At 34.9% G+C, this 12,658-nt stretch overlaps 1 long non-coding RNA gene across 1 annotated transcript; it reads right to left on the bottom strand.

Annotated features, from left to right (window-relative positions):
• Positions 1-4,359: 4,359 nt before the first annotated feature.
• LOC109162774 lies at positions 4,360-4,739 on the bottom strand. Its single transcript, XR_002051154.1, has 2 exons — positions 4,527-4,739; positions 4,360-4,425 (listed from the first exon to the last, which is right to left on the bottom strand). It is a non-coding gene; the product is annotated as an uncharacterized LOC109162774 (long non-coding RNA).
• Between the last annotated feature and the right edge of the window lie 7,919 nt (positions 4,740-12,658).

Below are 12,658 nucleotides of genomic sequence, written 5' to 3'. Positions count from 1 at the left end.
GATAAATATTTGTAAATTGCACATAATTACTATATCAAAACCATATTTATTTAAATTTGAAATAAGAGGGTAAACAAACTAACATCAATAAACGTGAGACATGGCGTTAGTTTTTGTCTGGTGCAACAATGGTTTGCGAAATGTACTCTATGATTTCTTGATAAACAATATTATTTGTAATATTAGTCAGTTTGTTGTGACCATCATCATTGAATATAATCATCTTGACAAAATCAATTTTTTTTGCTCGAGATATAACAACATACAACTTTCCATGACTAAAAACTGGCTCTTTCAAGTAAATTCCAACAAAATCTAGTGTTTGCCCTTGAGCTTTGTTAATTGCCATGGCAAAACACACTTCAATAGGAAATTGGGTTCTTTTAAAGATGGACAATTTTCATCATTTGATGGCTCAAGAGGAATTCTTGGAATAAAGATATGTTTTCCTTTGTATTCACTAACTGCAATCAAACAACTGATGAGATGATCTTCAAATGAATCACAAACTATTCTCGTCCTGTTACATAATCCTTCAGATGGATTCAGATTTCTCAATAAAATTATAGGACACTTTTTCTTCAGAAGTAACTTGTGATGAGGCAAGCCAGCCGGGGATAAAGTGTGTAAATAATCTTTACAATGCAACTGTTTCGAATCAAGTGGTTCATCAAAACTAACATAACACTTACTTTCTCTCGGGAATCTATCTATTAAGATAGAATTAATTTCATTGCAATCTCATTCTTAGTTGTTAAGATGGCTCTGCTCATTAACGAATAAGGATCATTCCTGAAACATGTTAAGCCAGGATATACGGATTGAAATAAAGCATCAAGAGAAATATCTTCATCCGAACATGGAATAATGAATGAAGATGGAATCTTAATCTTGTCTCGACCAATGAATTGTTCAATTCCATTGCCAATTTTCATCAAGTACTCACAAAATGTTGGAACCTCATTTGCACTTACATTTTGGACCAATTTTAATCGTTGGATGTTTGGCCAAATTGATGGTGATTTAACCAAACTCGCTTCAATGAAATCTTCTTTCTTCCCATATCTAATAACTGGCAATGTTTGTCGAAAATCACCTCCAAAAACAACCATTTTTCCTCCAAAAATTTGATTTGTGTCCATAATATCTCTAAGCGTTATATCAACACTTTCAATAACCTGATGGTTACCATAGAGGCTTCATCCCAAAGAATCAATCTACATTTTTTTAATAAAGTAGCTTCTACAATTCGTTTTCCAATATTGCAGACATACTTATCATCTCCATCAATTGGTATTTTGAATGTAGAATGAGCACTACGACCACCAAGCAAAATAGATGCTGTAATTCCTGAACTTGCAATTGCAAGTACTATCCATTGTTTAGACATGACAGTAGCTAATAAGCGTTTATATAGAAAGGTCTTACCAGTACCACCTGGGCCATCTATACAATAAACTCCACCCGAGTTCGAAACGATACTTGCCATAATAGTATCAAATGCTTTGCGTTGCTCAACATTCAATTTTTCCATACAAAGCAAGTCATATTCACTTGTATGTTATATTCAACTGCAATTTCTCTATCCTCCGTTTCTTGGGTTGATAGAGATAACTTGTTATCGACAAAGTTAAAGTCACCAATCTTCTTCCCCATTTTTTCTACTGTATTTGCAATTAATTGAAGCACAAAAACTTAGAAGGGTTGCAAATAGTCTCCTAAAACTTGATGGCATCTGGTATAATACTGCTTCATCTAGACATTTTTCGACAATATGATCCCCAGATAACAGACCCAATTTTTCAGCTACCTCACGAAATGTTACTGCTTGATGGTCATTGACAGTTTTTAAGTGGTCAAATGATTTGGGTGTCCTAACATTCATCAAAAATAGGCGTAAATAGTAACGCTCTCCTTCAGTTGGATTGACTGTCACAAGTCTAACTATGACTTCTTTCTTCTTTCTTTGTGTCCACATTTTTCTTTGATTGTTCCACACAAAATATTCAGGGAATTGAATATAAAGCAAGTTGAGTTTTTTCGCAACTTCATCAACACAATTCATGTAGAAAAATTGTGTTAACATTGTGCGAGAAGCAAAGTCATCTACAAAGTAACATAAAGACTTCATATAAGTAAAAATCACAATATCACTCAAGTCTGTGACGTTTATCTCTCACATAGTGATTGTCAACATTTGATGGAAGTAAATTTGTTGAATCTTCCACCGGAATGCTAGATTCTCCAAAGGAAAGTTTCTTTTTAGTACCGGTAATTGATGAAGTTGATATATCTTCACAAATATATGCAACTGTGTAATTCGTTGTCATTCCTCCCCGGTCTTGGGGTTGACACCCAAGCTCAACTGTAAAAGTGGGTGTATCAAGTTTTTTTTTGGAGCTTTTGAAAATGAAGCCATCATTTCCATTCTCTATTTCTGTTAAAGAAAATAACTTATCCACATGAGGATTAAACATTGTTGCTTCAATTCTATCTGTCCCATCAAATAGCTCAACAATTAATCTATATCTGTAATATAGAGGGCTTGCCAATTCACTAATATCAACGACTTTTTTAAATTTGTAATTTGTGATATTTGTTGATCTAGAGGGCTTTCCAATTCACTAATTGCATTGTTATGTGCTTTTTCAACAATCAATCTTTCAATAACCAAAGAGTTAGCCTTCACCCTATCAACAACATAGAAGCATTTAGCATGTGGAATAAATAGAACGTTTGAATGACAAAAGATGAATTTAGGTTATGATTCTTTAAGAGCCTCAGCACGTTTACCAAATGGATTCACTTCTACACCAGAATCAGATTTTGTAGATAAGGAAATTCCTATTTAACATGTTAAACACACTTGATAAGGAAAATGACAAGTACATCATTTCATCCTACCGGCAACATTTGAGTTAGAAGGATGAAATTTATGGCTTGCATGGTTTTAGTGATGCAATTTATTTTCAGTTAAAGAAATAAGCATAAAAGACTTTACTACTAAAGAAAAATTTTACTTTGTATAACACAATAGAACATCCAGAATGCGGTCTCCATAATTGACTTTAAAGTCCTCACATGGATACAATACTTAACTAGATAGTACTCACTACTCAGTACATCTTATTTCAATGTTCATAGTTCCCTCCAACATATTACAATATAAATAAGTTCAGGCAAGGGTGAGGCACAAACATTGAAATATGGAATACAAGTTGGACTCTTATTAGAACTATAAATAAGCTAAAATTAATATTGAAATTACAATATTGGTTTGTACATATATTTTTGCAGCATGAAAATATGAATTACAATTAATTGATAAGAAAATTATTCATGCTGCAGAAATTTAGTCTTTCTAACAACCACATTTAATACTTGATCATGTTATTGATACTCACTCTTTCATAATTAACTTATTGAAATGAATATTATGATCGCATGCAGACCTTGATATGGGGTGACAGTAATCCTTTTTCCAAGAACAATTAGATAATCTCCTGATTGGAGTTCTTTGTCAATTTCAACCCTTTGGTAAATCGTAAAATTTCCCCACATTGTGAAAATGATAGGTTTAAGCCTACGAGATTAATAAGGAAGTTATAAACCAATTATATTTAGAGTGAATTTCATTTTTAGTTCTACTGTTATAGGGGCGTTTCCAATTTTAGTCCACCTTAATTTTTTTTGCCACTTTATAACCACTATTATTGAATGTGTTCCACTTTTAGTCCCACCGTTAGTATTTCCATCAAGAGGTCGTGTAATCTAGGGGTATTTTGACCTTTCTTCTCATCCAAGACTATGTTTGACTAAAGAAATGAGAACATTAAACCTAAAACCTAAGAAACATCGTCGGCCCATGTTGGAACGAACGAAACGATGTAGCTTTGGCTTCCCATTCTCGTTGTTCGAAGAGCCATCTTCGAATATCGAAGGAGGAGGACGAAGAGCCTGGATTAAAAGAGATGAGACAAACATAAAAAGATCAAAATACCCTTTGATTATACGGCCTCTTGACGGAAATATTAATGGTGGACTAATAGTGGAACACATTCAATAACAGTGGTTGTAAAGTGGAAAAAAAAATTAAAGTGGACTGAAATTTGAAACGCCCCTATAACAGTAGGACAAAAAATGAAATTCACTCTTATATTATTATGACAAGCTTAGTTGACAATAATATTTTATTTGTTGATACACAATGCAATAAAATAATCTAAAAACAAAACATAAAATAAAGTGTAAATTAATCATGCTTCCTTCCAAACTATAATAGAGAATTAAAAACTTTCAAAGTTAAATAAATTGAATAAACATACTCTTCATCAACCATCACAAAATCATTAGCTTTTCGTTGTCATGTACTGTTGGTGACAATAAATTCTCTTGGTAGTTTAGAAATCACAACTCCAATGATATCTACAAATAATATTAGAATTAGATTGACACAATATGTTCTAAATATAAATAATTGTTCACAAAAAAAAAAAAAAAAACATATGGAAAGAATCTAAACTCACTGATTGGTTGTCTTTTAGATTTGTAGGCATACAATTGTCCAAATGGTTTTGTATCCATGTCAGAAGAAGGTTGCAAATCCAATTGTTGATCATCATCAACATCTTGTATAATAGTTTTCCTATTAATTGACCAAACAAACATATATCTCTCATCTGGGACATTGAAAAATTCATTAGCCCGAGAGACTAATGCATTAGAGATAATATATGTGGAATATAACTTGAGTCTTTCATCAAGCAGTTCAATATCATTCTGATAAGTTATTCCTTGAACTTTGTTGCTCTATAATTATATTTCAAAATAAATGTCAATAATTATTACAAAATATAACAAACATTCATAATCCTAACATATGCATAATAGAATTATGTTTAAAATTGAGAAATGATAAAAGGAGTAACTGCTCCATCTTGAAATGTTATAGGTTTGTACAATGTTCAAGGTTTAGTCTTTGACTCTCTTGTGTGCAACTTTTCAATAACACAAACTTTACAACTCCATTGTTTTATGTCAGTTGTGATTTGAGGGATTAAAAGGTGAGATTCCATTTCTAAAAAAAATAATATCTATATATATATGTGTGTGTGTGTGTGTGTGATGTGAAAATGCAGTAGTAATACAAGATATTCATGAAAGCATGTGCACCACAGGGGAGGGAGATATACCACATGAAATGATATAACTACATAAAGCATAAAAACTATACAACATTTTTAGCATATCAGAAATCAGAAAGAAACATAAAAGTTTTATCCAAAATGAGCAAGAAATAGTAACTCACTATAAAATTGAATTGCAAGATGCAATAGGAAAAGGAAAAGATCAGAAACTCAACATTGTATTATTGACAATTGGTAACTATAGCTAAAATGTCAATCCCATCATGTCATACATAAGCATAAAAACTATACAACATTTTTAGCATATTAGAAATCAGAAAGAAACATAAAAGTTTTATCCAAAATGAGCAAGAAATAGTAACCCACTATAAAATTGAATTGCAAGATGAAATAAAAAAGGAAAAGATCATAAACTCAACATTGTATTATTGACAATTGGTAACTACAGCAAACAGAACTACAGAAGATTGATGTTATGTAAATTTGTGATGGTAAGAATCTAATGCTTAAATAGAGGAACACAAATTAAGAGATGAATAAAAGGTAAAGTTTAAAAATTTTCAAGAGGGGTGAATAAGAAATGAATTGGAGAGAGGAAACATAAAATAATAGGAATGGGCATTAAGCTTGAGATTAGGGATGACAATTTCAATCCGCCTCGCGGATATCCACCCGAATCCATCCCGTGTGGGTCGGGTTTTTTTTGGGTGGTAGTTGGTGATGGGTCGGGTGTGAGTCTTAAAAAAGTAAACCCGCGGTGGGTCGGGTTGGATTCGGGTTCTATGTAAAAAATTTTGCTTAGAACCCCATTCGACCCACCATGTAGTTATTTATAAAAGTTTCTATAACTTTATGTAAATTTTTACTATTTTTATATCTAAACTACTAAGTTTATTTTTAAAAATTAACAATTTAGTTATTATATTTAAATATTACTATTATATTATGTTTTAGTATAACTAATAAATTTTATTATTTTATTATGTGTAAGTAATTTAAATATTATTTTTTTAAAAAAATAATAAGATTATAAGTGGTGGGTACCCGTAGTGGGCACCCGCACCCGGTGGGGGTAGGGATGGGTTTTGAAAAGTCCACCCGATGCAGGTTGGGGGTGGGGGTGGGTGGAGAAAATATAATGTGGGTCGGGTGATGGATGTAGCCATCCCCGACCCACACCCGACCCATTGTCATCCCTACTTGAGATACAGGGGACTACAAACTACTACTTTTTCTATCCTTATGCTAAGTGACATTGACTGCTGAAATCAAACATAAAAAAAATAGCAAATGAAACAGGTATCTTATTTAAGAGATCCAAACAAACAATGAAAGAACGACATTTACCAATAAGAGCTATTACTTCTAAATTGGACCATGATATAAAATCCAATATTCATGCACATTTCATAGATTTCAATTTTACTCTTTGAGAATGTAAGATGTTAGTTTTGTTTCACTCCAGAATAAGTATTCAACAATATGTGCTTCTACTCAATCACATATTTATACACATGAAGGGAAAAACAATCAAATTAACAACATAAAGAATTTAATTAAAGTTGTTGAGAAAAATAAACCTCTGAAGAAAATAGCAAATGAAACAGATATCTTATTTAAGAGATCCAAACAAATAATGAAAGAACGACATTTACCAATGAGAGCTACTACTTCTAAATTGGACCATGATATAGAACCCAATATACAGACACATTTTGTAAATTTTCGTCATGAATTTTACTCTTTTTAGAAGGTAAGAGGTTAGTTTTGTTTCACTCATTTAACAATGTGTTTCTACTCAATCACATATTTATACACATGAAGGGAAAAAATCAAATTAACAACATAAAGAATTAATTAAAGTTGTTGAGAAAAACAAACATGTGAAGAAACTTGTGCACGGAGAAACACACTAAATTTTTAGAAAAGAAAATAAATAACATGCAACAATTGTTTTGTGGTGCCTTCACTGTACAATGGGGTCTTTAAATAGCAGAGGGTAGATAGAGTAAAAAAGGCATACTGGGTGAACAGCCGAAAGAAGTGTTGAATAAAATTAGAAAACATAAATTTACCTTTGATGAAAACATTAGAAAACCCATTGAATCCCTTTAAGTGCTTCAATCCTTCAACCCAATCACTGCAATAGGCCAATAGCATATTGAGACTCAAATACATACGTGATGAAGGAGGAAACATATGAGATTATTATGCGATGAAGGAGGAAACGTCTTAGATTGTTGCGTAATGAAGGAAGATGAAGGGGAAATGTACGTCTCAGTCTTAGTTCTTTCGCGATAAGGAAGATGAAGCCTGAAGGAGAAAACATGGAGTCAGATCTTACGCGTTTATGCAATTGTCAACCTTAATAATAAACAATTAATAATATTAACAGAATATGCTGGGCATTTAACAGTAACAGAATATGCTTGGACAATTTTGTCATAAAACAAATAATGTACAATATTGAGAACATAATGTACAAACAACTCAGCAATAACAACAAAAACATAAACCCAAGGACATAAAATGTATTAATACTTATTATATTTTTAGACATTGCATAAATGTTTATATATTGAATACTATGGTTATTTCCTCTACAAAGTTTAGCGCATACTATGAACCAGTTTAGGCTTTAAATATTTTTAACGCCTAATACCTAATTTAGTAAGATATTTACAAGATGTTTTAGTTCCATGTGCTCTGTACATATTTGTTGCGCCCCATTAATACCTTGTTATCATCTTACTTATAATACTATTATTCTATGATTATGAACACCAATAAGAAGTAAGATGAGAATTGTAATAGCAGCAAGTCTATTAATTAGTAGATATCATTATTAATATCTTTGTACAGATTCACGGTGTGTGCAATTTATGGATGGTGCATTTTGTCTAGGTTGTCTGTGCGTTTTAAGGGTCACGGTGTGTGCGTATTTGTGTGGTAGTGCAATCAGGGTATTCTAGTCATGTTTGTGCATAGGGAGGCTGTGGGGGTGTGCATTATGTGAAGGAGGTAAACAAGTTTGAAATGGAAAATCAAGAATTAAAAAAAAAAAAAAAACATCCCTATTTTACCCCTAAATAATTTAGCGAAAATATTTTGGCCTTTTAATCAAAATAAATCTCATTCGTGCAGCTTAAAGATTGGAAGGCCATAATTAGTTCTTAAGTACGCATATTAAGATGGTTCTTATGTATATGATATTCACTATCATTTTTTTTTTTGAAAATACCTTACGGATTTTGAAATATATAAATTGTTGCTGAATCCCTTCCCTACGGCGATGTTGGCACGAAGCAAATGGTTTTTTTTTCTTTTTTTTTTTTTGTCGTCAGTGGTCGGAAATCTTCCGGCACGGTGGCGCTGGGTTGCTGCTGGTTTCGGACACTCCTTGTCGGTCAGATGCTCGCATCGCAGATATGGGACGTGGCAACAGAGACACCGCTGTGATGGTGGCGGACGGCAGTTGGACGCGACAGTGTAAACGCCCGGCGGTGAAGGCAGCTGCAGTGAAGGCAGTTGGAAGATTGCGTTTTTTGAAGAGCTTTCACTGAGGGTTGCGTGTTTCTTTTATTAAATGCCTAAAGCGTTCTTCAAAAAAATGGATAATGGTTTGTTTTTATTTATTGGACCTCCTCACTCTAAAAATTGGAGGCCTTTGTGGCCCAATACTTATTTATTCACTTCAAATGCTAAACCTTTTATTCCCAATAACTTTGTGGGTTGGGTCATCCAATTTATTTTAAATAGATCCAAGGCCCCATACTCTTTACTTCTACAAAATAAATATTTCCTTGGTGTACCTCATAAAAGAAAATATTCCTTTTCATGTAGAACATGGTTGCTATCACCAAGCGCGAATTTACTGAGCTTGTCCTAGACGGGAGCAACTTTTTAACTTGAGTACCTCACCGAAAAAGACCCTATACTTTAAAATGAGTAGCTTATTATAACTCAGCTTTACATAAAATTGTGTCCCAACTCAAACTTTTTAAAAATAAGATCTCTGAGACGGACTTGATTAAAAAACCTTGTCCACTTTCCATGCAAATAACATTGTACTCCAGCAGCAGTATAGGGCGAAAATTATACGAAAAATTCTAAGTTGATCTACGCTTTACTAGTTGCTGAGTTAATAATGCATGCCCAGCTGGCGCTGCACCGGTGCCTGAAGCACACAATGTTCCTCAATCGAGCAACACTAGGGAGGGGACGAGGAAGAAGACACAAAAAATGTCACGGTAGAGGTCAAAAGAGATGTGGTAGTAGTGGAGCAAAAAATAATGACTCACGAAATCAGAACAGGCAGCCCAATGATCAAGCTCGTCGAGGATTACCAAATCTATCCCATCATAACTCTGGCTAATCACAAATATGCTATAAGTGTGGGTGTAAAGGACACTGATCCCGAATGTGCTGCACTTTTAAGCATTTGGTGGAAGCCTATCAGAAGATGATAAAGCAAGATAATGAGCATAAGAAAAATGATTATCAAGTTGCATTGCCTGAAGCAAATGTTCTAATCAATGATAATGATGACTTTTTGGGCAATGAGATTGAGGATTATGGAGACCAAGCATGATACTTTTTTCACCAACTCTTGATAATTTACTTTTTCTATTTTATGTTGCGAGCATATATCTTTCTCGAACAAGATATTCTATATATTTTGAATATTTTTTACTATATGAATGCACTATTGATTATCCCTCCTATATGCGTTATATTAATGCATACTCCTTTATTTTTAGAATTATGAGGGGACGGTTCAATGCTATGTCTGGTCGATAGTGCAACCACACATACTATCCTAATAGATAAAAGTTTTTTTTTTACACAATTCATGAGAACAAATGCAATATTTCCACTATTCTCAATGATAAGGTTTCTATTGTGGGCTCTGATAGAGGCTCACTCATACTTCCTAAGGGTACTAAATTAATAATTGAAAATGCCCTTTTGTACCCCTAATCCAAACAAACTTTCCTCAATTTTAAAGATATTATGCCAAACGGTTTCCATGTCGAAACAAGGACTATACACAATTTATAATACCTTATAATGACCCATCTTGTCCAACTAGACGAGCCTGAAAAAGGCTTGATTCCCGAGCTCGTGTGCGTCTTCCGGAAATTGGCTGGCCTTGCGGGCTAAGTTATGCCAAACTTCAGAAATGCCACTGGAGCTATTAGCAGAAATTAACACAACAAGAAAGTATAATTTCCAGCCTCAAAACTCTCTGCTTCTACTCTTTCTTTGCCTACTGTGTTCATAGCCTTGTCTTGTTCGCTGGATTCATTTGTTTGGGTGCTCAAAAATTGAATCACAAGCAAGTTTTATCCTGGGAAGCCTAGGCCACGAAGCTCCTAGCACTTTTGGGAGGTGGAAAATAAGGTTTTAAAGAAAGAGTGATCGCTTGACTATTGCAAAAACTCTAACACCAAACACTAGCCAAATTCTCCACCTTTCCTTCCCTTGTTTTCCAGAAAATAATAATCTTATTATTGGATTATTATTTATTTTTCTACCAACGGCTCCAACATCCTTCACGTTCTACTGTTGGTTTTGAGCCACATGTTTTCCTTCAAAGGTAACAAGGCGACATTTGTGAACCCATTTACCCATCATCTAGACCATTTCGATATTTTATGGTCCTTATTGATGCTTCTGTTGGGTAATATGGTTGTAAAATCCCAAAATAATAATTCTACAGAAAAATTATTATTATATGGGAAAAACAGAAAAAACTGGGAAAGAAAAGATTGAGTTTTTGGGTATAGGTTTAGCACGAGTTCGAACACAAAGTTCTTTTCCTTAAAATCTTATTTGCTACCTCCCACAAGTGCTAGGAGCGTTGTAGCCTAGGTTTCCCAGGATAAAACGTGCTACGATTCTTTGTTTAAGCACCTAAACAAAGAACCCGGCAAACAAAGCAACGCTGGAACACAGATTGACTAAAGAAGAGAGTAGAAGCTGAGTTTTGAGAGGATAAAGCTACTGGAATTCCTTTTGTTTCTCTACTGTGTAAAATGCTTCTGTCCTACCTCTCTTTATATAGGGATGTTGGAGTGATAGCATTCAACATGGCCATTAAATTGGTATTAAAACCAATTGTGTAACACCTGTAACAGCCACCCACTAAGTAGGATTAAACTCAGTTTTAAAATTGGAATTAAAACAGTATTAATTCCGTAACAGATGAGTTTAATCTTCTGAACTTTCGGGTTTCAGACCGTTGGGATGCAGGTTCAGGACACGAGAGCGCACCTCTCGTGCTGTGGTGCAATACGAGAGTACACCTCTCGTGTTTTGCTCTCGGTGCACCACAACCTCTCGTGCTCTCTGTAGCACGAGAGTACCACTCTCGGTTTTGGGCGAGCCAAGTGACTATTTCGATTGGAAAATGATACCGAAGTTTGGCATATCTTAGCCCGCAAGGCCAGCCAATTTCCGGACGACATTCGTGCCCGCAGGTGAGCTCGGGCTTGAATCAAGCCTTTTCGATCTCCTCTAGTTAGATTTTGATTTGCACCCCCCCCCCCCCCCCCGCGCGAGAGAGCCTCTATGCTATACAATTCTACAAGCTTCAAAAGAGCTCATGTATATAAGGGGGCAAATCTTGTTTCCAAACCAATATGGGACAAAGTCCACTATTTTCCCTTCATTTCCCAACTCAAATGGGTCTACTTTGAGAATCAATATCTCATTCACCCATTATCCGTTTTGAGCGTACAATATATCAATCTCTTCGTCTTACTACGAATAACCCGAATCCACTTTGACCCGACCCAAATCGAAATTGGACCCCACTGATAATTGTACAACAAAATAGCCACTTAAAATGCCATTTTAAGCTAATTTTTCCAACAATTCCCCACATGAATGAAAATTGATTTTCGGGGTGGTTTTAAAAACGGAAACAACTGTGAGGTCGATCCCTGCATAGGATAGGTAGGGTCACACCCTTTGAACCTTCCCTCGTGAATATACATTTACTCTACTGACTGTACGGTAGAACTCGATGTCTTTGAACCAACTGCCGTTTGTATAGACGATGACATATCTCACACAGGAACCTCCCAACCATGCTTTGTTCTCATGATTGTGCCCATTTTGGTCGTGGGTCACCATTCCTGGTTCTACAAGAGTTTGTGAAGAATTGTGCCCGTCAATTCTCCTTTGAAGCGACCCTCACTTCTCTCTCACATAGGTGATTCTTTCCCGAGTATCCCGCATACTCACATATGTCAACCGACATTCAAATCACTAAAGCATTTAACATGCTAACCTTGTGCGGGAGCCACTGTTTCTAACGAGGAGTGGTAGGGAATTCGAGACCCCCACAGCGACACGCTCCATTCCATAATTTAGTTGTCCCATTGAACCTAGGTGCCAGCTAGGTTGGGTGTCCACTATAGAACTTTATACCAAGGGCTTTAGACCCATTCCTCGTCTCAACTTCTCCACAGCTACTCTACATAACCCTTTGGTTAGCGGATCCG

The sequence above is a fragment of the Ipomoea nil genome, unplaced genomic scaffold, assembly GCF_001879475.1.
Source record: "Ipomoea nil cultivar Tokyo-kokei standard unplaced genomic scaffold, Asagao_1.1 scaffold2957, whole genome shotgun sequence".
NCBI classification, from domain to species: Eukaryota; Viridiplantae; Streptophyta; class Magnoliopsida; order Solanales; family Convolvulaceae; genus Ipomoea; species Ipomoea nil.
Note: the sequence above shows the minus strand (reverse complement) of the source record. Positions and strands in the feature narration are given on the sequence as shown.